This window comes from Corvus moneduloides, chromosome 7, assembly GCF_009650955.1.
Source record: "Corvus moneduloides isolate bCorMon1 chromosome 7, bCorMon1.pri, whole genome shotgun sequence".
In the NCBI taxonomy this organism is placed as follows: domain Eukaryota; kingdom Metazoa; phylum Chordata; class Aves; order Passeriformes; family Corvidae; genus Corvus; species Corvus moneduloides.
This window is the reverse complement of record NC_045482.1, coordinates 30,791,833-30,815,190: the sequence shown is the minus strand read 5'-3', so window position 1 is coordinate 30,815,190 and position 23,358 is coordinate 30,791,833. Positions and strand designations below refer to the sequence as shown.

At 38.4% G+C, this 23,358-nt stretch overlaps 1 long non-coding RNA gene across 1 annotated transcript; it reads right to left on the bottom strand.

Moving 5' to 3' along the window:
- Nucleotides 1–1,672: 1,672 nt before the first annotated feature.
- On the bottom strand, nucleotides 1,673–23,252 carry LOC116446860. The gene is made up of 6 exons (XR_004241409.1): nucleotides 23,153–23,252; nucleotides 17,804–19,287; nucleotides 7,398–7,685; nucleotides 6,235–6,427; nucleotides 2,718–2,773; nucleotides 1,673–2,005 (listed from the first exon to the last, which is right to left on the bottom strand). It is a non-coding gene; the product is annotated as an uncharacterized LOC116446860 (long non-coding RNA).
- Nucleotides 23,253–23,358: the final 106 nt, after the last annotated feature.

The window sequence follows — 23,358 nt, the reverse complement described above, 5'->3', positions numbered from 1 at the left end:
CTGTACTTTTAGTGACTTTGCTCCTAATGGAAATAAAAAACAATGCCAGTTTTTAGGTGTTAAATGCTGCCATTAGTCCCTGGCTCACAATGAGAGCTTTGCAGGAGGATTGGTTCAGTTCTTCCTCAATCCGCTGCAACATTTCCGACTGTGGAAGTGACGGGGGCTGAAGGGAGAAGCCAGCCCTGGTCTCGGTAGGAAATAGCCGCAGCAGGGGTGGGTTGGTGCCCTACATTCCGGTATTGCTGCTCTCCACTCCGCTGCAATGGTTAAACTTGCCGGTGCAGGAGAGCGCAGGTAACCGCGCGCAAAGCACGGGGTGGAAAGGGAACTCTCTTGCTGATAACCATCTGGAGAGCGCAGACTTCAGCTCACTCCGACTTATTTTTAGGCACCAAGCTTCGTAGTCTTTAAGGGCAAAGAGAGGGGAGTAAAAATAGGCCAATTAGTGTAATTTCTAAAAAAAATTCCTTAAAGATCTTGAGCAATTGCAAAGGTGACTTTAAAATTTAAGAGGAATGAAAAACAAATGGGCTGGGTATGAAATTTGGGGCCTCTAAGAAGATCACTTAGCCAATAAATTGCCTTTTTTATTTGAGGATCTTTGAAGTATCCTCCCAGGAGGGACTATCTCAAAGCTAGCTTTAGTTAGTAGCATTGGGTTGTTAATGGCTTCCGAATGTACCTTCCCTATTTTCTAATCTTACTGTAGCCTCTTACTTTCCCTAATTGTTTTGTTATTTTTTCACTTTGTGTTTGAAGAGCAGACTTAAAACTGTGAAAAGTGGGAGTTTTGTGCAAACACAAGGTGATATGTGACATTATTTCAGGCTTGCCATGATCTGTTCCCCGTTTGTCACACAGACTCATGTTAGTTTGTCTGCAGCATTGTGAATTTTAGGAAAAGATTTCAGTCCTGCCTGGAAATCTCTGTGCCATCAACTCATTGGACATGTGGTTTCAATTTACAATGCATCTGCCTGAGGGTACATAGCACCCCCAGAGTAAATAATAATAATAATGTTAATAATAATAATAACAATATCTATAATATAGTAATAATAGATGTAAATGAAGTACATGTTCTTGTGTTTCCAATGTGAGAGAAAACAAATTAGAAAATGAATTGCCTGGAGGTTTGCATTTACATTGCACGGATGGTTTACATTTTAAGCAACATGAAAACAGACTGCCTTCAAGGAAGACCATGAATATTTTGGGAAGATTTATTTAAACCAAAGACTTGAGGAAATGTTAAAACCAGGTGAATTCTATATACAATAAAAGTGCTAGATCAAGGAATTTAGTTCAACATCAGCTGTGGGTCTGAATATATGAGTAAAATCTATATTTCAAGTCAGGGATGGGTAAATGTCTGCAACCCTACAGGAAAGCAAAATGTTTTCTGATGCTAAGTGCAGATGTTCACCTAAGAAGGTTAAAAGAAGATGGCTCAATGGAATTGCATGGGTTGGGGAATTTTTAGACTCTCCAGTATTCCCAGTTTAATCTGTCTTGGAGAAAGCAAAATCTTTCACAGAAAAATATCGATTTGAATAAAGCTTTCAAAGAAAGTGAGATGGATAAATTAGTGATGGCACCAGTGACCATTAACTCAGTCATATTTTGTAATAATAATCTTTATTTTTATTCCAAAAAAAGAGAAGCAGCTTCAAGACAGACTGCACAAGTCTGTTGACTGCATCTTTCATCCAGCTGTCAGAAGTTCGGGTTCAAGGCGCTCCTCAAAAGCAGACCCAATTGCAACTTGAACCTCCAGGTCTCATCTCCTGGGCCCTGTCTACCCAGCTATTAAATATTCATTCAGGTGTATGTTTTTCTTCTTCTTGTTTTTCAAAGAGAGCTTCAGGGGGGTCTCAAGGTCTTCATGCAGACATTGATGTAGAAACCTCACAGGTAAAATTCCAAATTCACTGCAAGGCTGAGAGCAGCAGCAAGAAGCTGCAATAGGAACAATTCCAACGCTGCAGGTGACTGGAAGTCACTGGAAGGAGAACATAAAATTTGGTGAAGAACAAGTGCCTTTGGGTGTCCTGGCTTAGCTGGTTGAGCATTGCTTTAGAAGATGGTCAGGGAAAGGTGACATGAGGTGCTACTGCTCAGAACAACCCCTCTGCTGTGGGACATGAGCCAGTACATAAAATGAGACCTTAATTAGCACTGTGGTGAATGATTATGATTGTGCTTTTATGCAGCTTACACCTAGATATGTATGCATGTGAAAAGGAAGAAAAAAATACATTGCTTATTTCCACAGAAATATACTAAAGGGAAAATTTAGGAAAGGAAATCAACATGGAATGTGTTTAAAGAAATACTGACAGAACCACGGATAGTGTACACATTTCACTGCCAAATACAATTACAGAGCAGGAAAGGTACCAGGTACGAAACAGTCAAAATCCAAGTTTCAAACATGTATTCTAGCAACAAAAATTATAATTTGAAAATTAAACTTTTTTGCCAATTGAAGCAAAGAAGGAAAAGTTTCTGGAAGGTGAGAATATATGGTTCCATGTCTGAGAACCACAAGAAATTAGAAAAACAAGTAACTAGAGGCTGAAATTAATTATTTGAGTGCTTTAGAACAGAAAAAGAGCACTTTGAAAAATGAAAACATGAATAAACAGAAGGGGAATGGGAACCAGAATAGCATTTAATGTTATTTACCAACAAATTGAAAGATTAATACCTACATTAGCCTGTACCTTGCACATGTCATCAGGTTTAGACAGCATCAGAGACAAAAGACCTGAAAACAGGGAGCATGAACAGTAAAAATAAAAAATAGCCATGACCCAGTCAAATATTTAACTCATTTTAGGGAAATTTAGACCAAACATTAATTCTTCTGGAAATGAAACGTGAAATAGATGTGCTCTAGGTGGATTTAGTATTTTGCCAGGTAGCTAGTTACAATGGCCAGTTTAAACACACAAAAAAAGCTCTGAAGATAATGGTGTACACCCTGAACTACTTTATCTTCAAGAAAAGCAGAGGAGGAAACAAATGCAAATAAGTGGGTGTTTTATTCCCCCGTACAAAGACATACAGGAGGAGACATGGGAAGATCAATGGATATCTGTGATACCGACTTTAAAAAGTCATCACAGGACCCAATTAAAGACATCTGTAAGTCTGGGTTGCATTTTTTTGTGTGAATGGGACCTGTGGAGGAGACAGGAGCATGGAAGAGGTTTAGAGGTCCCAGTCTCACCATGGCACAGTTCTGGAACAGAACCACAGTTGTGGTAAGGGGCTGGTGTTATGTTCATGCTGAAAACTGAAATTAGGCAGCCAAGCCTTGGCAGAGGTGTATGACAGGCTCTGGGTAGATCTCACAAAAATGAGGAAATCAGACACTATTCTGCCAGCTGAGATTCCACTTCTTTACAAAATAATTTACTTTAGAAGGTACAAATTAAACTGTGTATTCACTCCTCTGGGATCCGAATTTGCTGTAAACTTCTGAGGAAAGTAACTATGGACATAACTATGCATAGCTGTAACTATGGACAGCATAGTAAAGACATCTGCTCAAATTCAATATGTAGCAGCAGTCAAAATTGTAAATTAGATGTTAGGCTGCATTAAGAACTGAATGGCTGTAACACAGGAAATATGGTACCATTTATAAATCTGTGAAACAGACCTGGAGACTCAGAGCTTTCGGTTTGTTCTCTTGATCTCAAACAAAGAAAAGAAAGAAAGAAAAACCAGAAATCTGAGGTGGCAACAAGGGGTCATAAGAGTTACAATGAGGAAACATTTAACATCGAAGTCCTTAGGAAGGAGGATCTAATTTCTAAAGAGGAAAAAATAAGCATGCAGGTAAAGGTAGAAACATATGCTGTGGTGGAAGCTGAAAGGGAAATCAGATATTCTTACATTGCTCTTTTGTACAGAACCATTTCTGGTATTTGAACAAGCACAGGTTTTTATAATTCTACTTGGTCTTGGAGATCGGCTAAAGCTGCTGACATGAGACCTGGAGTTTCAAATGCTTTTGGTCATTCAGTGTTTGCAGCAGGAGGTAATGTTTCAGGAAAACTTCAATTCTTCTCACTTTTAACACTTTTCACGTTTCTAGGGACATTTGCAAAAGGCTCATTTGTATAAGTTCAAAAACTCTCTTTAATTAAAAAGCCATCTTTGTGAATGCAAATGAATACATCAAAAACTCTCAGAAGTCCACACAACTAATAATTAATCTAGATTTCAAGGACTCTCTAACACTATTACATCATGAATACCTCCCTTATTCAAGAATGGGCATCCTTCTAGCAATTAAAAGAAAAATTTAGAAGATAATTAGACACAATTCTCATCACAATATTTTACACAGGTATATGATTTTGAAATTAGGTCAAGGGAGGGAGGGAAAATGGTGATTCATTACAGAGGCTCCAAGAAGCACAATTACCCCATCATAACTTCTAAGTAATCTGTTTTTCTAAGTTGTCAGTGTAACAAATTACCATTGTTAATAAATTAGGAAGCCAGAGAACACCTTACAGTGTATGAGTAAACTAGGTGCAGTCTGACGTCTGTCTTTATCAAAAAAATTGCCAATAAAATTGTTGAAGAGTTTAGATATTACAAAATCTGCAGGCTGTATATTGCTTATATACCATGGTCGTGGGCCGTACAGAAAAAAGATGATTACTCCATTAACGTTGCACTTGCACAACAGCAGTGACAGAATAAACCTGGGATGCCAAAGCAATTATGCCAAAATATATCAGCCCTTGCACTCCCTGAAATAATAGGGGAAGGGATGGATGTGATTTATTTTAATGGACCAGCAGAGATAATAAAGAATTGCTTAATGTCTTTCTTCACAGATTTAGATCTTTACGATAAGGTTTTTATGAAATGGAATATGTAACCCAAATAAAGTGAAATCAGATTTAATGACATTTCCTGTCAATAGCATAGTTTGGAGTTTTTTCCTTCATTCTGGGTGATGTTCACACAGCCTTTTTTTCATAAGTGTTAATAGCTACTGTACTTGGATGGTTCTCTGAGCAAACAACAGTTATTTTCTATAACTGATAGTATGGTCTGGTGGAAGACAATATCCAGTAGCTCACACAGGGCTCAGGAGTACTCATATCCCAATTCTGACACTGGTTTTGTTACTGATTTGCTGTTTGACCTTAGAAGTAGCACGGGAGGTAGTATTAAATAGGTGTTAGTAGTACCAAGAACACAGAGTTTCTCGCAGCTTTAATTAATGTCTATGAAGAGCCTGAAAAAAGACCTCATGAAGCCTGGAAGGCTTTCTAGAGTATTTTTCCAAATAGAGTAATTTCCAAAGTATTATTGTTTAAATAGTCTGAAGCTTTAACAGCATTTCAAGAAAAGTTGAGTACACACAGATAATAAAATTTCATTTATGTTTTAATATTCAGAAATTTCAAATAAAAAGTTTCTAAGATGAATATTTTTATGAGCATCCAATCTAATGTGCTCATAAGCATATATTTACTGCATTTTGCCATTTTATCTGTAAACAGTGCATCAAAATTTTGGGGAAAAAATAATTTCCTGTTCTGTCTATACCTCTGATGGTCATGCTGCTGAGCATTCAAGAGATTTTAGCAGAAATTCGATAGGATGCTTTTTGTGTGAGCAGCTCAAAGATCAGTAGGGCAACCTAGTATGTGACAAGATGAATATTAAATCTGCTAGTGCCAAGTGTCTCATTTCCCAGCAGTGATCTGAAACTGTATCTGATACTTTTCTGAAGAAATCTTTTTAAATCTCTGTTGAGATCTGGTCTGGCAGCTGCGGTCAGTGGGAACATTCCCAAGTGACTTACCAGAGCTGAGTTGGTAGTGGCAGAAGCCTCATCCGTGGAAACATTAAGGGCTAGGCTGGACAGGGCTCTGAACAACCTGTTGGAATTACAGGTGTCTCTGCTCATAACAGGGGGCTTGGACTAGATGACCTTTAAAGGTCTTTTCCAGCCCAAACTATTCCATGGTTCTGTTTTCAAACACTTGGCAAAGACTGGCTAATTAATATTCTGAAACCCTTGGCAGCAGAGCCATTCATGTCTTTGAAGAACTAGTGCTGTTCCCCTAAAAAGAGTTTGTAGAGTAGGAATTCTTGTGCTGTTCTAGAAATCCTTCTCTCATTCATCTCTGCCTTCTCTGATATGCCCTCCAGCTGATCCCTGTCAAGTCAGAGACAAAATGTTCAACCAACCTCTGTTCCCGAGCTTCTGCTTTCGAACCAAACGTACACGATTTCTGATGGGTGCTGTTTTGCCTGCTCTTGTTTTGAGAGGTTCTCTATTGAAGACCATTAACAGTGAGGAGAATACCTTCAGAGAATACACTGGGTGTCACAGGTGGCAGGTTCTGCTGCTCAGAACTCAGCAGGCATCCAAGCTGTCAGTCTGTATGAGCACAGAAACTGAAAAAATCAGGTAGGTTTCTGGAAGTTATCGTTGTCCATTACTTCAAATGATTAATACAAGTAGTAGTATGGAAACAAACAGCTGAAACAACAGCAAGCTTCATCCCAAACACACTCAGGTTTTATGATTTGAAGGAAAAGCAAGCATTGAAGGGGATTTCACTGACATTATTCATGAGTATTTTTGTGTCTGTTTGGGATGAAGGAAATAACAGAGCAATGGGAGAAGAGGAAAACAGCAGACTCAGAAGGATGTTAGAGTCCAGAGGGCAAGCCAACAGCGTGAGTGTTCAGGACCAGTGCTGGATCAATGAGGTGATGAAGAAGTTGGTGTTGGCTGGACAAAATGTTATTGAGGCCCGAGGTGTAACAGCTGCCCTTCATTCCAGAGAGCTGTAAAGAAGCACTTACAGTCACTTATGAAACTATAGCAGTCTCCAAATCAAAGCCAAGAAACATGTCATCACCCAAAAAGCACAGGCAAGTGCCTGGCCATTGAGGAATATTTGGTAGAGTGAGGAGAGGGAAGCAGAGGACATACAGACATGGGGCAGAAGTCCAGAAAGAGAGAGTGAGATTATTCACCAGAATTCAAGATGTGGGCTGTGGGCATGGGCAAAGGACAGATCTCCTACTATTTGATTTTTTGGGTGTTCAGGAATATTAAACTTTATCAGCCTTCAAAAGTATGCAAATTTGGATGGAAGATGCTCCCCCTGCATTCAGTTTTTCCTTCTCTCTAGAAAAATCTCTTTTTTTTGTTTTAGCCAGCTGCTCGAATCCAAAGGAGGAACCATGTGCATTATTCAGAGAAAACTCTCTGCATGCTCATCTTTTCCATGCTCTTGATCTAACAAGGCATGCTATGAGACTGAACACAGAGGATGTAGAAATATGAATCAGCATGCTACCCCACTCTGGTATATTATAGAAGAACTGCAGAGACTCACAGTAAACTTACAGACCCACAGATAGTTATTTCACATATGTAAATCCTCTCTCTTCTTGAAAATCATGAACCTGAGCAATCTGTAGAAAGGTTCCAGTGAAGTCGGTTGCTCATTTTCAGCAGGAAGCAGGATGGTCCAAATGGAAACAAAAATGTCTGTAACTAGGTTGTCCCCAAGAGATTTTCTTCCTGCAAGTACAGAGGCAGAGGGAAAGCCTGTAGAAGGCATTGCAGTAATGAAAATCTCATGTCCCTGTTGCTCCTCTGTGCTCCACTCCAGCATCTCAACCTGTGACATAAAAGATTTCATTATCAAAAACTTTAGCTATCTTTCTTTATTTTTTCCTAGGAGTCTGAGAAAGTTTTCTGGTAACTTTTGAACAGAGTTTTGCGGGATTTGGATCAGGCACTCAGGGAGAGGACTGAGGAGAAAATCTTGGTAGTTTCAGTGTAAAAGTATGAGGGTGGTAGTCAGAACAGCCAGGAAATGAAATGGGGTAATGATGCACCTAATAACTTACTGAAAATTCTGCAACAGGGAATAGAGCCAAAATCTCAGTAGAGATGTGAGTCCTTATTTCAAAACAGAGCAAGAAGCCTCTTGGCATACTTCCCAAAAGCAAGGTGTGCAGCTGAAAGGATTATTTCCAAACAATTCCATTCCAGAAGTACAGATTGAACGGAGATTATCACGGCTACCCCCAGGGCATGACTAACCAGGACTGGTGAGGTAGATCAAGCTGGTGAACTCTCTAAAGACTGACATTTCAATAACATACTGTGTGATAAGGGCCAGATCCTCAGCTGATGTTGGCAAGGGCAGCGCTGAAGACATCAGTGGAGTTGTATCATTTTATGCCATGGGAGAACCTGGCCTGTGGAATGCACACAGAGATGATTCATGGTTTAATACCAGGTAACACAAGGCTCTGTCAGAAAGACTTTAAACTAATAAACTGTGATAATCTAATCTTGTTATCTCAAATACAAACCACAAAAGCTCAGATTAAGTCAGTATGGGCTATATCTTCCCAGCCCTTTAGGAGGAAAAAGGCATTAATTTACCACCTGGTTACAAGGTGAGGGTCACACAGAAAGAACAAAAGTCTCTCAATATATACAAATTTTGTAATCTAGAAGTTTGGAATAATGACTTGACTGTCAAGAACTATCTGTAGGAAAGTTATAATCAGGGGATATGAAGAAATAGTCATTATTCCTCAGCTCAGAAAGCTTACAGGGTTTGCAAAATAGGATAGAAGTTTTGCCGAAATATTGCTATTGTTCAGGCTCTGATACACTGACATTTCTAATATTGCTTCATTCACTTTTTCATTTTACATCTATTTGTACAAGCTTGGAAGTCAATGCCACAAGTCAGTCTGTACTTATTTGGGTGCAACCAAAATCCCGGGATACTTGACCTCTTCCTTTTGTGTAATCCTATATTGCACAGGAATCCCTGTCCTCCCAACTTCAGTAACTAAAATTTGGGGTGTCTTTCCCAACTTACTAGCTTTCTCAGACTATTACTTCTCAGATATATCTCAGATAGGGGAAGATTATCTTTCTTTATTGTGAGAGTAATTTTTTTGGAAGTCAATCCTAACTCAGTTGTTGGTGGAAAGATTTCTGTTTCGAAGACCATTTGAACAGATTATTAAAATATATTATTTCAAATTCTTTCTGATAAACCCTTAAATGAGCAAGATAATAGGCATAAAATTGATAAAAGATATCTGGGAACAGGAGTAAAATAAGATATTCTGCAGATGGCTAACAGAAGGCAAAGGGATAGTAGGGAGGTGTAGGTTTTGCTTAGACATTGCGAAAAACTTTTTTAATTTTTAACTAAGATTAAAATAATTTAAAAATCACTCCTCTGTTATTTTGGACTTATCTATAACCAAGTGTGTAAAAATTCAAAGTAACTGCATATGACAATGGCTGTTGATGAGGCTTTTAGGCAGATGCCATATTCCACTGAAGCTAATGAGCGCCCTTTGCTTGATCTCATTTGGCTTTGGGATGCTCCACTTACCTTTTAATCAAAATCTTGCAGTCATAATTGAGCTGTCTTGGTATTGGAAGTATTAAAGGTGTGTCAAGACACTCTCTTACTAATCCAGGAAGGGACAGTCTTTCCTGAATCCCAGAGACACTTAATGGTTTATGGGACATGACTTTACTCTAGGTGTCATCTTTTAAATAGCAAGTAAAATTAAGGTCTGGCCATTTGTGATTATAAAAGATCATTAATTTCATTAAGAATTGAGGTGCTCAATTCCCTTGCATCTAATTGAATTGTGCTTAAGTTACATTTCTTTGTTTTTCTATTATTTCCTGCAAAAGAGTGATTTGTTCTGATATTTAACCTGGAGTTTAAATGATGGGACATGATATCTGTAAAATGGACAACCTTAAGCCCACATACACATCTTTGACAGCACTTAATTATAGTGTTTCTTTGATATCCCTTTTTTGTTCCTTGTGATTGTACTGGCTTAATAATGCATCCATGATATAGGATATATTATGTATATGCACTTACATCCCTATATAACATAAAATTCATCATATGTTCATCATTCATTAAGAAGTAGGCAAGATAACCAGTGTGGGAACAGTCTTTGCTCCTCACATAGAAAGATGCATCTGTTCTTTGAAAATCCTGATAATCAACATCTGAACTGAAACAAATAGGCCCCAAGTTAAGGGACACCAAACTGTCAAAAAATTTCTCAGCAAATATTTGTGAGTGTCTAAGTAAGGAATAAAATTGCTCATAAATAACTGATAATTGTAAATAATTATTTTTGTATGCTATTTCAGCTTCAATAATAATGAAAAAATATTTTTTAGGCACGTGAGAAAACTGTTGTGAAAGATTTTTCTTAAATAACTACTACATCTAGGAAGAAGCACGTATTCAAATGTGTTCAATTTTTGAACATGTAACCTTTGTGTCAGTGAATGCAGTGATACAGAATGGAGTGATGCAGCAACCCCAGCTCCTGTGAGCCAAAGGGACCCCTTGCATGAGTGAGGACTGCTCCTTCAGGCCCTCAGTGCCACAGTTTAGTAACCTGAGTCCTTTATATTGTATCCAGGGAAGTGTAGAGTATGTGCAGGTGTGCTCCTACAGGGTGAAAAAAGCAGGAAAAGTCCTGACAAGGTGAAATCAGAGATAAAATTGGGAGTTCTCTTCTGATCTGTGCAGTCATTAGATATCTTAATTTTATCATGGAATATGCAAGCATACACTGTTTTTAATTGCAGATTAACTGACTACCCTGTCTTTGATTTTGACTTTTAAAAAGTGGAAGAAAAGTATGTGCTATTATCCACAGAATCAGCAAAAATATTTAGACTTTAGGTTGAATTCTGGATTGTTATGTGTAGAGATAATTTTTTTCTGTGGTTACCAAGAACTCTTCTGCATTTAAAGTGATTAAATCACTCAGAATCAATTTGTTATCCAAATTTTGAGCTCCTTCCTCAATACAGACTCTAAGGAGTCGAGTTTGGATTTAATGATAACTGAATAAAGGCAGGGCACACAAAATTCATCATAGGATTTGTTCTTGTTTGAGGAAATGCACATCTTACTCAAGGATTTCTCCTCAAAGGAATATCGATTGCCAGTGACATTCTTAAAAGCGTTAGTCAGAAAGAGAGGAGTTTTTGCTATGATTTTCTAAATAAATATCTGGTTTACTTCAAATGCCTGACACCAAGATGGAGATGGTTATAATAAAAAATAGATCTTAGAGAGTGGACTGCAAGATGCCTGTTTGTAGTGTTTATAAGCGTATTTGATTTCACACTGCTCTTTTCCTTAAGCTATATCATGAACAGCTTAACTGCCTGCGATGATGAGTTCCTCTCAAAGCTCTCTGCTGGATTCCAGCAAGTCCAGTACTTGGTGCAGTTGCCTCTGTTCACCCACACTGCTCAGGCAGCTGTTTCTCCAGTGTGTGACTTGGTTGCCACAAGGCTGCACTACCTCTCCTAACCATCTTGCTTCTTTTAAAACAATTAATAATGTATTTCTAAGTATCTCGCTAAGTTGCACTTCTGCAAGGTTTACAGGTTCAGATTCCTGTGAGACTTCACATGAAACTTCATCTTCCTCAAATATTCCATTTCCATGCCTGTTTGGATTGTGTCAGTGCTCTGGTAGTATTCATAAGCAAATATGATTGTAATTTAGGCCTCCTCTTGTCAATGATGCATGAGAGATTTACAAGCATTAATACGAGTTAGGATGTAAATCCCTCGCTCAACAATAGCAGAGAATAACCCCCTTCATATAGATTCTGACGACCTATGAACCAAGGGTCAAGTAGGCCGTGCCACAAATTATCTGACAGCAACAGATGCCAAAGTCTTGGGAGGAGAAAAAAATAATAAAAAAATGAGGACTAGCAAATGCTCATTTTCACAAAGAAATGGTTCATTTTCACAAAGAAAAAGCAATTGCAGCTATTCCTATAACTTCATGCATCAGCCACTGACATAGCCACAAATTATAAGAAGCAAAACAAAGATTCCTTCTTGCCTGGCAGCAAACTTCCTTCTTTCTCCAAAAATATACAAAAGCAGCTCCAAAATAAATAGTCATCACAATTAATTACCTACCCAAACTGAGGGCTGTGCAATAAATCTTTAAAGTTTTCAAGTGTGCTTCCAGTATAAGGGAATGTTTGGAGAGTCAAGCAGCAGAAACCACAAAGTATGTCAATTCTGAGAATAAATGATGTTTTCATAACTCTGAGATAATCAGATTAGTTCTCCACTCCTTTGCCTCAAGTTTTATACCTGCCTAACTCCATTGATTTCAGTAAGGGTTTAATCTATGCCACATCAGGTCTGTATCAGTCCTACATCAATTGTAAATTGATTTACACCAGTTGTAAGTTAGAGGAGGAACACACTCAGTTAGTTCACAGGCCTTATGGTTTGTCCTCACACCTGCCTTTGCAGTTTATGCTGAAATCTCGTGCTATTACTTTTGGCTGTTGTAGGTTTTTCTGTGGTCCCATAGGTGTGTGAGGTCCTATGCATGCAGGGAAGAGGTACAGCTCTGAACCAGGGGACTGCAGAAAACTTCAGCTTTTATTTTCTAATCTCATTAAAGGCACTTCCATTTTTTTTTTAACTGGACACTTGTTTTGCCCCGGTAGTGATGAAAGTCCCAAATCTTGCATCAATTTTTGCACTTGTGAAATCTGTCTGTGGAAACAGCACTTGACATGATAGGAAGCCCAAGCAGAAGTCCTGGTGGAATTAGGGCTGTGTTAAGGATGGAAAGGAAAAGAAGCATATGTATCATTTCCAAAGCAAAGATTTTACAAATTAGCACCCTCACTTGTGTGAGGAATGTCCCCAGAATCTGCATTTTGCTCGATATAACAGTAACAGTTTCAGGTTTTAATTAAGTGAAACGACTTTGAATTACCTGGGTGGACCAGGCCCATCATTAGCAGATTCATCAATTCACACTAAGGATACCTCAAAACAGAGCATAAGAAACCTCAGGATTCATATCTATTCCATAATTTGCTGAAAATTTGAACATTAATGAAAGCATGAGCAGCATGAGAAGATATTGAAAAGATGCAAGGGGTTGTGGGTCGTCATTTTTTTGAAGATGATTCATTTGGCAAAGACTTTCTGTGAAATTGCAAGTGGCGAAGGAGGGTCCAGCTCCTGAGATGCCAGATGAGCAGTGAAACTCAGTAGCATTTGTCACTGGTGTCTGAACCCTTTTCTTTGTGTTGCAATCCCCTGTGGAGTGACTTTGGATAATATGACCCCACTGGATGTGCCTTCCTCTCAATCTCCAAGTCTAAAATTCTATTAACTCAGATTTGACTCTGAGTCTGTTTTGTCAACCCCAGAACAAACACCTTTGTTTCATGCTATGTTAAATGCAGTGTTAATTAAAAGATCGTAATCATTGCTCCTGTTCCCCCATGAAACCCTGAGAAGAGAAAAGGTGATCTGTGCCTGCCCTCTGTGTAATTTATGCCTGTAACTGAGGGGATACCTATCTTGCCTGGGTATTGCTCAGAATCACAGTTCATCAGCTTGGATCACGAGCAGGGCAGAGACACCAGCCTGGGGTGGGGCAGAGGCATAAACCAAAGGGCAGAATGCACTGTAGGGAATAACAGGGGCCAAAGCAACAGGGATACAGGAGCAAACACTGCGTGATGAAAAACCATTTGTGAGGTTTTAAAGTAAAAATGAGTGCATCTCGTTAAATCTGTTTGCAGACATCTATACAACAACTGAAGATGTCATATCCCATTTCATTTCAGCCTTTTTGTTCTCGCGGCTGCCATCAGCCTTGTTTTCCCTGCAGACGCTCTTGCAAGCAAGATGTCAGATCTTGAGGGGATTTCTGTTTTAGAACAAAAAATTGCAAATAAATGGAGGACTGTAAAATGTTTCAGTGGAAGGGAAATTAATAAATTACTGAGGCTCTGACCTGCTACTGTTTTTTGTTTGTATTTGTTCAGAGATTAGCGGCAGGGGAAGCTGGAAATTATTCTGCACAGGCATTATATTTCATGCAAGATAACACACATTTAAAATTATGCCATCATCTTTCTTGTACTAATGTGAGGTTAATTGAAAGGTCCATTTTTTTTCTTCTAGTTTTGAAGGGGATGGATAAAATCTGCAGTGGGTCCACGGTGTTGCTGGAAACTTGAATTGAGTTCGTAAGTCCTGTGGTTGCCCTGGAAAACATGACAGTGGCCCATTTGTACCTGAATCAACAGCAGGTTTTTTTGTGGCAGGAGAAGGTCTCCAGGCTGGAAGAGCCTTTACAGAGGTGTTTCATATGCTGTGCATATTTACAGATACCGTGGAGAACGCAGCAGGAGCAGCCAGTGAATCACCACCAGGTTTATGTGCAGTAACACAGATGTTGAAATGCTGCTGGCCATGTTCACTTAGCCAATTTGGGTACAACCTGAAAAGATATTGCTTCCATACAGTTTTGCAGAAACAGACATTTGGTTGCACAGGCTTAAAGTTTTTGACTCTCCCAGCATTTTATTGAATGAGGAGTGTGAACATGAGTCTGATTCCCTCTTTATTTTCAAGGGAGGGAAAAAATATATGTTGTTAAAACTGTTTAGAAGTCCCACTCCAAAGCAAACCCATTGGTATCAACCCATTTGAAAGGATGAGTAAAAACACCCATTTTGAACAATTGAGAGGATTCCACGAATTGCATGTATGCCTCATCCGACACAAGCACTTCTTTTTCCTGGAATAATACCCACTGAATTCTGTAGAATTTGAAGCAAACCTTCTATTCAATACAGCAGCACCATGAGTCAGGACACCATGCATTTCCAATGACCTATGAAATGTATACTGGCAATAGAGACTAAAAAATTGGATAGCAAAGAAGAATATGCCAGTCAGTGCCAGTTTATTGGAGTACTGGTCAGAAGTGAGCCAGCCTGGAGTTGTCATCTAAATACCTGTACACATGAATAATTAGATAGGTATATGAGTGTATATTTATATATTGATGTGGTTTAACCCCAGCCAGCAACTAAGCACCGCACAGCTGCTCGCTCACTCACCCCCCACAGCAAGATGGAGGAGAGAATAACTTGGTATAGCCACTGCTCAGCAATGAAATATCAGTGTGTTATCAACATTATTCTCATACTAAATCCAAAACACAGCCCTACAGCAGCTGCTAGGAAGAAAATTAACTTTATCTCAAACAAAACCAGGACAACATATATATATATATATGCGCATATATCTATGCATGCATAGATATATGTGACACCCAGCATATATATCTATGCATGCATATAAATTAATTTACGTGTATTTATATGAAAGAAAAAAAATATATTGAAAGGGAAATCGAAGTAACCTTTATGCTAATTTGTAATTAAGGAGAGTCTAGGAAAAACAAATCTAGTTGAAAGTAGTAAGGTAGTAGCAAACCTTGCATGGATACCCTTTTCCATGTATTTCAAATAATTTCTTGGACATCTCATTGGCCATCATTATTTACATGGAGCTTTCAGTAACAATAACTATTGCACCTACCTACAAGTGTGAGACCTACTTGCAACACTTCAAGTGATGATTAATTTTGCTCATATTTGTAACCTTTCACTTTACAGCTTTGACATTTCATAAGATAAAGTGGAAGGTGTTTATTGCTTAGTGAGTCTTGTTAAATGGATTAAAATGTGAAGTAAAGGCTTAAGTCCTTTCATGTAGCATAGATTAAGTTTAGATCGTGTTAGATTCTGTACACCTAAATCTGTTATACATACAGAAAAATACATATATCTATAGAGAAGCAAAACTTTCTGTCAGTGAAAAGCCTGCCAGAAACAAGTCAGTTCAGGCAAAGATACAAGTGCCTACTTTGCCTAGGAGAAATATTCTTGTCACATAAAAATCCCACCATTAATCAAAAATCACATTATAGCTTCTGGAATGAAGTTTCCTTTACTACTCTTTAATAATAAGTCTAAGATAAGATAAAATTGGTAATTGTACCTTCTCTTCTGATAGAAGATAATACTAAAGTGGTATAGAAATTTGAGTTACAAGAATATATTCACCCTGCTAATAGGCTTCCATTATGTAGTCTTTACTGATTTATTCATTACACATTTTCCCCACATATAGAAAAATTTAATTGAAAGTTACTTATTACATTGTTACAAAATGTTAACTAGAAAGTTTTCTTTAATCAAATGATCATTAATGCTGGGAGAACTGGTTTATTTCAATAGTGCATTTATCAGGAGCAAGAATAACACAGGCATTGCCAACAATGATTTCACAGCACTGTTTGTTATGTGAGCACTTTCAGGGACTAAACAGATGCTTTTGCATCTTGCTGGGATAGTATAATACTTTATTTATATTTATGACTTTTCATGATCAAAGTTCTAATGACATGTGAAATGCAGAAAGGTATATAATATTGTGCCTTATCAAAGGAATGACATTACCAAGGATGCTAAGAACTTGTAAAGTCAGATTCTGCCTCGTGCATGTCCCACAGAAGCAGGTGGAAGACAAGTGTTCACACTGTCTCAGTGTGAACAGCTCGAAGCTGTAGCTGTATCTAAGTCACTTTTGCATAATTTGCCTTCCCTGAGGTGAGTTTTATACCTGTCTAGTATTACTGTAACCCCCAGCAATAACATCACCCTTACCCTTGGGAAAACTAAGGGCTCTTCTAACTGGAGCAATGTCCCTTTTCCTGAAGTCTTATGCAAACAGAAAACTAAAAGAAATCTTTTGCCCTGTGGAGGTGGAGGATAAGGCACAAGAGATATTCCCAAGTGGACACACTAAAGCAAAGGAAAATCTCCAAGCAGGCAATGGTGTAAGTGCACACAGCAGAGATTCCAATCCTGTCCTATCCAGCATCTTTTTGAATGAATTTTAGCGTATAACTGGATATATAAAATCTAACATAAAGCATGTAGGATCATCCCATTGCACACCGGATTTAATTCTCTGCAGCCAGTCCAGCAACCAATGGTTCCCACAGCATCCAAAGAAGATAAGTACAAACCTGCCTTCTTGCGTAGTCATTACAGACAGACACAGCCCACCCACAGGGTAGGTCCAGGCACCCTCCTTGACCTTTTAAGACATGTTTGCAAACATTTCCTGTGTTTGACAATAACCATAACAATGCTGTAAACATCTCTTTTATTTGTGATTGTACGCTGCTCAAAAACTGCAGAAAACTGAGTCGTTAGGTACATTCATAAACTCCATGTCTGGCAGAACCACAATCTGACTCAGACTCAAGTGTCAGGGTTTGTTTCCGTGGTAAATTTGGTGAAAATCGCAGAAGCAGAGTAGCTACTGGAAGAAATACCCTGGCCAACTAAGGCACGAAAGTAAATGAGAAAAATTCTACCTTCAAGTTCAGAGACATTGACCCACATGCTAATTTGAATTAGAGACCTCATGTCCCTTGTTACCTCATATCAACCCTGAGATGAAGACACTGCTGCCCTTTAGTCTCTGGTAACCATTCTGGGACCACAAAACCAGTGATTTAGAAGATATGTATGATATAATTACATGGTCACATGCATTGAAATCTCCAAGCAATTTGCCATGGCCTATGAAAGTCTGGGTCACTTCCAGTTCCAGCTGTAGCTGAGTGAATGTTCATTGACAGCGCAAAATTCCTGTGCAAACCTCACAAAATGCTCTTTCACTGTGACATGGGCACAGTGGTGCCCTTCATCACTGCTGCAGGTTCCATCCCAGTAGCCACATTAAACTGCCCCCACACCCTCTTCCCAACCCCACAGGAACATGAGCAATCCTAGAAAGGATATAGTAAAACTGCACTAACACAAGCTGGTTACTTACTTGGCTTTCCTTAATTTGCTGGTTTCCTTCGAGAGCTCCTTGCAGTAAACAACCTGAATGGTGGTTATTTCTGAAGCTGCTCATACCCTGTGTTACTTGGCCTCTAGCCTGGAGCTCTGCTTTGCAACCAGCCTAAGGAATTATATAAGAAAACCACACACGCTCAGTGATGTTATGCAATATCTGCAGAGGGTTATAATTGTTTGGAGAAGCCAAATTCAGAATTGATGAGTAAGCATTGCTGGGGAGGCAAAGCCTTGCTCTGAGTTACACCCATGCATAGCCAGCAAGCCGAGTTGCTTGCAAGTCACATTTATAATGGTACCCCTTCAGAGCAGAAGTTAGCCTAGGGAGCCTAAGTTGGAGTAATTTAAAAGTCTTTCCCACCCCTCAAAGCCAAATTCTTCCTTTCCTTAGACCTCTGCTGATGTCAATAGATTTGCTGAGACTGTAAATCAGGCCAGAAGTTGGCCCTCGTTTGGTCCAATTACCCCATAATAAACTCCCTGAGGACTACTGTACTGATGTGTGATTTGTATCCTCTCTCCTCTGAAATGGTATATTTATGTTTATAGATTGAGTTAGCAGTTCTAAGGGAGGGGAAAGGCTGCCTGAATCATTTACAAATGGGAAAATCCATATATTTGAAACTTGGTATGAAATATTTGCTTTTGGGCTGTAACCTTGTGTACTACTAAACTGCTGTCTAAGGTAAATATTTACAGCCAAGTCGCAACAAGTCCTAAGACTATGTGATTTTCTGTGTGAAAACACTGACACATAAGGGTGCGACTTTCTCCCAGTAAAACACAGAGTTAATTGTAGGTTTTGTAAGCCTTATCAAGCATAATCTTGAAATTAATTTTTAAGTGCTTGCTAATGATTTTTAAGCACGTATCAAGCAGCTGGTTTTGTGTCTGATTCCCAAGTTCTTAAGCAGACAACTGTTTTCCTTTTAGTGACTTTGTCAGGCTTAACTTGGGATTAATTTGACTGCAGGTGTCAGATAAGCACAGTATTTTAGCAGCACTACCGAGAACCATGTGGACAAAATGCAGAAGCATGAAAGCACGTTGGTCAAAACGCTGAAAGATTGATGGAAATGAGTTATGCCGCTTAAATATCTTTGTCTGCCCAGAAATGCTAAACTTGCAAGCAGGGTGTAAGGTATGCTGCAGCTAGAGTTTTGCCACGTTCCCTGTTAGCATAGATAACTGGTGAGGCTTTTTTTAGTCGCAATTTCTCTGTCGACATAAAATCTAGCAAGCGAGCTTCATAAATCATGCAGTGACAGCTAGCGTGGTTGGCCAGTGCTAAACACAACTGGACTCTTCTTTTTAAGCCTTTGCTTCTTAGGTCGCCTGCGTCAGCAGTACTCTTCAACAAACATCTGCAGTTCATCTTATCGTTTGAAGAAATATATGAGTTTCTCCATCAGGGTGGTTTTTTAGCTTCAGCTTCTTGATTTGTTTGAACACCATCTGCTACACATAAAATGCAGAGAATTTGTGAAATGCACATGCAGTGAGAAAACTTTAATTGTATTAACCTTTCTCTTTTTGATCAAGATAACTTCTTGCCTTCATCATCTCCTGATATGTCAAGTAAGCAAATAGATGTGTCTAAAGTAATGCCCAGATATTTTCTTTAAGATCTTCTATCTCTATAATACACAAATAGCTTGGGCACAAAACCAGAGCCTATCCCTTCCAGCATTTAAGAGTTATTGTAATACAGTTCAAGTTAAAAATCCAAAAAGAGTTTAGCAGGAATTAATCTCTCTTACAGATTTGCTCTCATCACTCTGCACCTACGCATGTATTATTTGCATTGGGGGAAAAAAAAAAAAAAAGGAAAAAAAAAGTTAATTGTTCCTTGAATTAATCACCAGAAGACAAATAACTCTGTCGATGGCTGCAGCTCGCTGTCAGCAGCCCGGGCTGAGCTGACGTGTGTCATGGCATGCGATTGCCACAGGGTGGTAGGAGAAGTGCGGCTCCACGGCCACACCAGCCCGCAGAGGAGAAGGAAAAGTTTGGAAAGGGCGAAGGAGGAATAGCTTTCCAGTTAGTCTAAACAGAAGTATCAAAAATAAGGTTTAGCTCATGGCAAATCCAGATGGTTAAACATTTGACCCATATCTAATCCCTCTGCCAAGCGTGCACCACCACCATCACCGCTGTCATAACACAGCACAGGCACTTAAAATCACTTCAGTTCCAAGAAGCAGCACACATTTTGGAGAAAATTAAATTTTAAAGTATGTTGCAGAAATAGAAAACACGGTCCTGACAACATATTATGGCTGCAGCTTTGAGAGGAGTGGTATCATATATACTAAAATAATTCCTCGGGACTGCGGCTCGCTGCTGTTCTGTGCATTTTGTTATGATAATATTGTACAAAACACAGAGCAGCGCTTTGATCTTAAAAGGTTATTTTGCTGAGACGTATTTATTTTACTTAACCATTTAATAAAAGGGTGGGGACTTTATTTGCAAGAGGAAAAAGAGATCAGAAAAAGAAATTCTGCCTCTCTTGTAAGTCCTATTCATTTTACTGATGAGTCTTATGGATTATTGATTACTGATGGTGAAATATAAAGGGGAAGGATCAAGCAACACTATGCAATCTAAATCCTTTGGTTTCGGCAATTACTTTAATGCCACTGATGTTCAGATCTGCTTTCAAGGGCGTCTTACTTGAAACACAGAGTACTGCTCATTTATATTAGAGACTATCAGAGACACCCTGATTAAAAAATAAATAAATAAATAAAATATTAAAGTAGGAAACAGAGCATGTGTTTTACATAAATATAATATATAACTTCCAAATGCCTTCATGTTTTATTTGGGGATTAATATAGTTATGTCCAACTAACAGACGAGGACGTGAGAGGAATATCGAGCTCAAGACCTTCAGGGTATGAAACAAACTACATATTCAAAAATAGGCGAGGTTTATGTAGTATAGTATCATGTTTTAAACAGTTCATAAAAGAAACCAAGTGACAACAGAGCAGTGTGGATGATATAAAATAATGTAAACCTTCCTTCAAATATCAAGCAATTTTTTCTCTGCCTCAACTCACTTTCCACAACGTAGTGAGTGAAAAATCCATAGAGAATAAAACCAGTGATCCCTTTGAGCAAGGATACAAATTTGCCTAGATATGTCAACCACACAGATTTATGGGACAAGGAGTTTTTCACCCTGAAGAAAAGAGCCTTCTTGTCAGTCATCTATAAAAAATGCTGAAAATAAAGCTCTCGGAGTTATTTTTATGTTTTAGGAATTACAAGAAATTTCTGTTAGGGGTTGTTGGGGTTTTTTGTGGCTTTTTTTTTTCTTTAAGCTTTCCCATAACCATGGAATAGTTCTCTTCATGGATGTATAAGAAACACTTGTGTTGTGCTGCTATTAATGGTATGATTTGTTAGTGTACTTTTATGTATGGAGTGTCTGTCTGCGTCTGGTAAGGTCTACAACTGTACCTCCTTGACAGTGCCAGATGTTGTGAAGATAAAATACCTCCTGTGTGAGGAACTGCTGGAATCAGGCTCCATGATAGGTGTTCTTAATACAGTTTAAAAAGGCATCTGTCTTAAAATAATTTCAACATCTTACTTTTCTATTTACTGTTTTGTCAGACCTTTCTTGTTACTGGAGAAATATTTTAGTGCCCCTCCTAACTTGATTTTAAAATTGCACTTCAGTTTCTTTCACGTTGGTTTTATGGTTGGTTTTTTATTATTATTATTATTCTAAATTATTTACCTGATGAAAGGAAGAAAAGGAAGAAAAAGCTTGCTGTGGGACTCAGATGAGGTTAAGCATATTGGCCCAACCAAGCAAAAAAAAATCGTCAGCAGGTATTTTTAAACCAGGTTAGCCATGAAAGAGCATGGAAAATAATGAGTCTGAATTTAGCCAAGATTTGTTCAAAACATTACGGAGGGGAGACAAGAGGGCTGATAGAAGGCAGGAGGAGAGCCCTGCTTCGCTATCATACCCCATAACTCACTGCATTGTCAACCTCTTAAAATAGTAATGATACTTGACCCTTATTAGTATTTCTGGGCAATATATGAGCTTGAGTTTCCTTGGGTGAAAGATAATGCCTTAGACCACCCTTTAGACCACCATTCTATCTAGTTATAGTACATATTAATGTTATTCTTGGGTCATTTAACTTACTCTCAGTGAAGAGTGGAGAATGGTGCTAAGCTGTAAATCAGCTCTGTCCTGCAATGGATTTGCGCCATAAGAGATCATCTTGAAAATTCCAGCCTTGCCTTACCATGGTAAAGAGATTATGGTATGTAAAAATTCTGCTAAACATAGCTTGTTTCATTTTTGTGCTTCTCTGCTTGTCTGCCCGGTGAGGAAATGTTAAGACCCGTTATGGTGGACAGTGCATTGAAAAGAATATTGCCATAATAAACCCCCCAGGGCTAAAACTTTTACCATATGTGGTTAAACTCTCCATCTTTTCTAAAGGTGAGCTGTGGCAGTGAGGAAATTACTAAAGAAGGCCACTGATACTGTGCATAAAAATTATTTTTTTAATCCTCAGGGAAAAAGAAACGAGTTCATAAATGTATTGTGCTTAAAAGGTATCCTCTGAGTGCCAGTGTTCACACCCCAAATGACAGACTGAAACGTTCAGTGGCAGTAGTCCACTTAACTAAATCCTGATTACTTGAGATGAATTCATTTAAAAAGCAAATGTACTGTTACTCCCTTAGCAAAGGTTTCACTAACTGTTTCTCGAAATCATAAATATTTTTTCCACACTGTTCTGGCAAACAAATAATGTTTACCTTCAGCTTCCTAAGGAAGATTTACAGATAAGTCCCCAGTCTGTTTTGCAGATGTGCCTTGGTGAATTTAACAGTAATATATACTGTCATCACGGTTGTCTTCAAATCTTTGAAATCACTTATGCCTTTTACAATACATATTTAATTGAATGTCTAGCTAGCAGATATGTATATGTATCTCACATTTGTGGGTGGGCATGTGTGTGCCTAATACATATATTTAGCACTTAAACATGGTACGATGAGTGATTGAGAAATGCCTAGGAGAGAGATATTTTATACATGCACAGAGTCAGTAAATGCGTAATCTCCTGAAACAGCCAGAGAAAGAGAGGAAAGTGGCGAGACATCTGCAAATTAACAAATCATCTATCTTTGGGGTCATTCACAAATTAGTTTTGCAGAATAAGATAGAACAAAAACATAATTCTGATGAGCATTTGTTCTGGCTATTTATCACATAAAATTGTGTAACAATATTAGACACAGGAATTTTTGCTCAGCTTATTCCTTATAGTATTACCATGATTCCACAACTTGGTGCAGATGTTTCGTACTGAATAATGTCCTTTAGTTGACATTTCTGCTCTTACTGTCCAACTTTTAAGTAGCTGTGATGCATATATTCCATAGGAACTCTATGGGGGGACAAGGGAAAGGAAAATAAAAAACAAAATCTGTTTTAGGAAAGGAAACTTTAAAAATCTCTTCCCCTCCTGCATAAGTGGA